Consider the following 6,000-nt stretch of genomic DNA (forward strand, 5'->3'; position numbering starts at 1 on the left):
CTTTCTAAAAGACATTGAATCATTTTCTGTTTGTTACTTCTGTAGGTCATTCAACTTGGTATGTCCTTAAGTTTATTTCCACTATTCTGACTTGAGAAGTAACCTAAAGCGATGTTATGAGTATTAACATTTGTTTATGAAGGAAGATGGTGTTTCCTGTGGGACCCCATGGGAATAAACTACTTCCCCTTTATTTTCTTTTAAAAACATGTTATTGACTTTATACTAAAAAACCCTATATAATGGTTCTGTTTAATTAGTTATTATTCTTTACGGGGTGTTCATGAGATGTAAAATGTCTTATCGTATTAAAATATTATAGTTTATTCTTCATTTCTCTTATTTATTTTAAATTTTTGCCTTTTGAGTTCTTATTTCTTTGAGCAGCAACATCAGTCTATCTGAAATATACTGTATGCAAAGTATCTAAATAAATTGAATATTATAATGAACTTAAAATAAGATATGTAATTCTCCCAAAAGAAATGTGGCATTTGAGAAAATGGTTTATTCAACTAATGTACTTTACACAACCTATATTGAATATGAAAGTTTTTTGGTTCAAATTCTTAATTTACTTCAATAACTCCATACATCTACTTGATTTGCTAGTTCAGCCCTCTGGACTGCCATACCCGAATAGAACTCCCAAGGATTTAAAAAGCGCGAGCGCGCCCTCTCCCGTTCAGGCTTACTACCCATGATCACCGCGCAATTAGCGTCCATCTTCCTCTTTTGCTTTCGGCAAGCCACCTGTCAAGACGTGCTCAGATAAGTCTCCTAAGAGCTCAAATCTTTTGGAGCTTTGGTATATTATTTTCGCTTATCTGTGGTGCATTCTCCCTTTTAATTTCAATCTTTCCATTTGTGTGTAAGATTGTGTTCAGAATTTACACTTGGCGTGACTTTTTAGACGTGTTTTTGGTGACACTTAAATTGTTTTTCTAACGTTTGAGTTCTCGTCGCGCCGCATCGCTAGCGCGTTCGCGAGGCACCGGGCTTGGCCTGCCTACGTGGCAGCAAGCCTTCACCACCTGTCATGGTTATTGTTCTTCACGTTCAAAGCGTGGTGGCTTTTGGTGCCGTTTTTGAATTAAATTCTAGACAGCCTCTACACTTTGTTGTCGAGGGTGTTATTGTTATTTCTTTTTGCAGGTTGGGATCTTCAACTCTGTTCCTTCCTTGCTTTCTGGAATTGATTTATTAAGATTTTCGATTGATTATTGATTGATTAATTCTTCAATTCTCTTTCCTTTCTGTTCTGAATAAATTTCTTAATTGATATTTTATTCACAGGCGGATCTTAAAGCTCAATTCCTTTTTCCTTTTGTTCTGAATAAATTTCTTGATTGATATTTTATTCACAGGCGGATCTTAAAGCTCAATTCCTTTTCCTTCTGTTCTGAATAAATTTCTTGATTGATATTTTATTCACAGGCGCATCCTAAAGCTCAATTCCTTTTCCTTTCTGTTCTGAATAAAATTCTTGATTAATATTTTATTCACAGACGCTTCGGGGATTGTTTAATTCGGCTTACGCAATTATACCTGATGATTGTTCGGTTATTCAATCCCCCCTGGAAAAAAAAAAAAAAAAAAAAAATTTTTGTTCTTTACAGGTGGGGTCTCCTTCCTGTTAGAAATTTTTTTTTTTGACCTGTCCCGGAATTGTTTTCTTCGTTCAATTCCCTCTTCCCTCCTAGTCTTATATATTTTTTTATTTCGACAGGCGGGCTCTACGATTCCCTTTGAGGATTTACTGTGTCGTTCTTCCTCTTGGAATCGTTACTAGAGACGTTCCTCCTTCCTCCTGTTCTGAATTTCTTTACCTTTCCACAGGAGGTTACTTTTTTTTTTTTCCTCTTGGAAATTATCGTAAAATTTCTCTTATCTGGAATTATTTGTCTCTCAATCCCTTTTCTTCCTGCTCTGAAATGCTTGTTTTTGTGTTTCTTCGCAGGTGGAAACTTCGTTCTCTTCTGAACTTGCATTCATTTTTGAATTTTTGTTTCGAATTTTTCCTTCGGGCACAAAAAAGAGAATATAGTAGGGGAACCTTGTAGGAGTTTCTTTTTTCAAAGTCTCCGACCTCCTTTTTATTTTCTTACAGGCAGATACCTAAACTATTCTTAGGTTCTTCTTCCTCCCTACCCCTCCCCTCTTGTTTTGTTCTGTTTGCTCAAACAAACTCCTTTTAGGAGGAGGGAAAGACCACTCCGGTCTCCACTTTTAATCTAAGCGAGATCTTTGTAAAAAAAAAAAAAAAAAAAAGAAAAATTCTTGTTTTTCCTTTTTCAGGGTAGAGAGAGGTATCTTTGAATGGGACTAACACAGCCCCAGAGGACCTGGTGCCCTCCACGGGGACCGTCCCGATTGCAAGTTACAGAAGTCGGCCGCCTCCAGGCGAGCAGGAGGGACGCCGCGGTGAGCGCCCAGCGGCGGTGAGTATGAGGGTGCGTCGATCAGCATTCCGAATTTGCGGTCGGATGCTAAGAGAAGGAAGGCCGAGACTGTGGTGCCACGGTCTCGGACAAAGGAAAAAGTGGTAGCCAAGGCTTCCAAGCCTAAACTAGGTCCTGCCGCCGCAGCACCCATAGGGCTATGCGACCCACCGGCTACCGGGTCACCAGAAGTCCGGAGGGAGAGTGCGGTTCTCTCCCCCCGGCACAGGTCAGGATCTCTGCCGTATAAGTCGTCCTCCGTTGACAGCATCGGGAGAGATCGCCCAGCCCCTGACCGCGAGAGGCGTCACACAGACTGTAACCACAATCTGATCGTGACCACAATCTGACCCCGTCAGATTCGGGTGAAGTTTCGTTGTTGGCGGCCGCCCTGCCAGGGGCGGCAAATCGTAAGAGATCACCCGTGCCTCTTGTGCCTTCTTCTGCTCCGGCGACGCCGGCGGAGCCCGCAAAATAAGAAGAAGAAGAAGAGGTCGAAGGAGAGGTCGGCCAGCCCTGTTGCCATGGGCATTCCTCCTTCAGACCCTCTTATCGGTGGCCAGATGTTACAGTCATACATGTTATGCTGCTATATTCTGCTACCGCGAGAGGCGTCACACATCGGGCTGTGACCACAATCTGACCCCGTCAGATTCGGGTGAAGTTTCATTGTCGGCGGCCGCCCTGCCAGGGGCGGCAAATCGTAAGAAATCACCCGTGCCTCTCATGCCTTCTTCTGCCCCGGCCACGCCGGCGGAGCCCGCAGAAAGAGAAGAAGAAGAAGAGGTCGAAGGAGAGGTTGGCCAGCCCTGCTGCCATGGGCGTTCCTCCTTCAGACCCTTGTGTCGGTGGTCAGATGTTACAGCTATTCATGCTGCTACATTCTGCTACCGCGAGAGGCGTCACACATCAGACTGTGACCACAATCTGACCCCGTCAGATTCGGGTGAAGTTTCGTTGTTGACGGCCGCCCTGCCAGGGGCGGCAAATCGTAAGAAATCACCCGTGCCTCTTGTGCCTTCTTCTGCCCCGGCCACACCGGCGGAGGCCGCGAAGAAGAAGAGGTCGAAGGTGAGGTCGGCCAGCCCTGTTGCCATGGGCGTCCCTCCTTCAGACCCTTGTGTCGGTGGTCAGATGTTACAGCTATTCATGCTGCTACATTCTGCTTTCGAGTAGTGCGGGTTCACCCCACCCTCGACGTCTACTCACCCCGCTGATGCCCCTGAGCATCAAGCGAGACAAGTGGGCAATAACCACCAGACACCCGGGAAATCCTCGAGCGATTCTGTTAAATCGCCAGCCAGTGCACCGACTAACCGGGTGCCCCAAGATCGCGTGTGCTTTCCAGCATTTTCGTCGATCTCAGAGCACGTGCCCCAGCCGACACGCGGGGCCACCCCGGCGCTTACTGGACAACCCCCCGGTTCAGTCCATAGAGCGAGACTCCCTTTACGAGGACAACCCCTATCCCGCGGTCGACTTTTCAGTAAGCACTCAGGCGCTGCTTGACAAGTATCTACCTCACATCTACCCTCCGAGCGGGGGTATTGATGAAGCAAGGGAGTCCATATTTTCTCGCCCCGCCTCTTCAGGCGCTCCGAGCTCAATCGGCCGAATTGGGGGTCTCGGAGAGTGACGGGGTCGCTCTAGACGAGGCGGCTCCTACGACGAGGAAGCCGCCAGCTCCGTGGGTGTAAACCCACCCCCGCTCTGCTGCTGCCCGGAAGCGCCAGGCTCCGGCGCCGCCGTCTCGAAATTTTCAAGCCTCTCGAGGCTAGCGAGAAGGCAGAGGCAGGGGGGGGGGGCGATTATTATGCAGGTACTCCCGAATTCGCCCTCTACGTCAAGCTCACATACGGCGACGACTCCTTCAGCGGTAACTCTCTCCATTCTTCCCCCTAAGCGGGCCCGTAGATTGGAGGTATGAATCTCTTACATACCGCATGCCGCACTTCTCTCGTGAGAATGTTTGGCTGCTTTGAGAGGACAACCTATCACGTCCGCGGACCGTCCGCCCAGGCGACGGGACCGTCGCTTTTCTGGCCTGAACCTCACTTTCTATTCGAAAGTAAGGGTGCCCTGTCTTACTTAGCTCCTACCCTTGCAACGCCAGAGTCAGGGCTAGTACAGACACCCGTTCTCCAGCGATCGCCGCTGAAGAGAGGGCGACTCTGATATGAGCACCATCACCGCTCAGCGGTATGTCTCACTATCTCATAGCTCTCCGAGCTTATGAGTATGTATATCGGATCTGAATGTCACGGCGATTAAAAGTTCTCCTGTGCTTAATAATCGCTATGCCTTCACCACCCGGTGCATTATGGTTATGTTAACCTATTTGTCTCGTATTCGGGCGGCTCGTACGAACCCTGCCCGAGCTGCCATCACCGGTCGTCCCCCCGGACACCGCCGGCAGCACCCGCACCGAATACGTGGAAGGAATCAGCTTTTCATATGCTAGATATCCCTCCTGTTGACATTCACAGCTGTTCCCCGAGTCTTTCCCGGTTGGGTAAACATCATCTCGGAGGAAAGTAACCGCCGTACATCTCATGAGATTGTTGGCTATGTACGTGCGTTCAAACTTGTTTAAAGCCCCAGGATTCTCTGTCGGCATTCTATGCCTACTTTCTGGGCACACCCACCGTACCGGGTCGGCGAGTTCACACCAAACTGTACACCGCCAGACCATCGGTCGAGCTCTAACTGTCTATCTTATAGACTGCCCTCTATGTGGGTCAATCTTGCGGGCGTCTCCGCCGCTCCCTCCTTGTGCGGAGTGGTCTACGGTGGATGTCTTTACCGTGCCCGTTAGTCGAATCGGCTTCTTTCTTAGAAATTTTTTCACGGCACACTCGAGTCGCCCCGCATGCTGCTTTCATCCTCCTTCCATGCAAGGCATGTGGCCAGGGTCACCGCACGACCGAGGATGATGTAACAGTGGATGGATGTATGCTTATGCCTTCCTAACCACGATCACTACGACCCGCCTTCTCTCGGGCCGACTGTGGATGAGCCTCTCCATGTAAGTGATTTACTTCACTGGAGTTCTTTTAGAAATTTAGATTCTCATCCCCCGCTGCTTAGGGCGTCATTTTTGCCGCCCCCCCGCAGCTTTTTGGAGCTCCTTATCTTACCGATATCGGACTGTTCCACGCTGCCGCAACCGGCGCCGGCGGTGCTCGCTCTTACGATCACCTGAGAAACAGGCCTTGTGACTGTTTTCATAAACAACTGGTTCTCACCGCAGACTGATGGAAATTTTGTGATTACTTCCTCAAGTCTCCTTCGCTTGTTTCTTCAAGCGAGGACTTCGACACTTAGCCAGTTTCCGTCCCTAACTTGATAGGACAGGGCCGTTGCTACCTCATTCGATTCCGTTGGGAATGTAACGGTTGAGGTATCATATCTGGCGATGTCTGTTCGTTTAGAGCATCTCTTGATGGTCGTTTACACGTAATATCGTGACAGATTTTTTTTCGCCAGCTCCCTCTGGCGTACACTTGCTGCTGCTAGGGATTCCCCCGCCCAGCGGACAGCCATCGCAGCCTAGCCTCAC

The sequence above is a fragment of the Lytechinus variegatus genome, chromosome 14 (assembly GCF_018143015.1).
Source record: "Lytechinus variegatus isolate NC3 chromosome 14, Lvar_3.0, whole genome shotgun sequence".
Classification (NCBI taxonomy): domain Eukaryota; kingdom Metazoa; phylum Echinodermata; class Echinoidea; order Temnopleuroida; family Toxopneustidae; genus Lytechinus; species Lytechinus variegatus.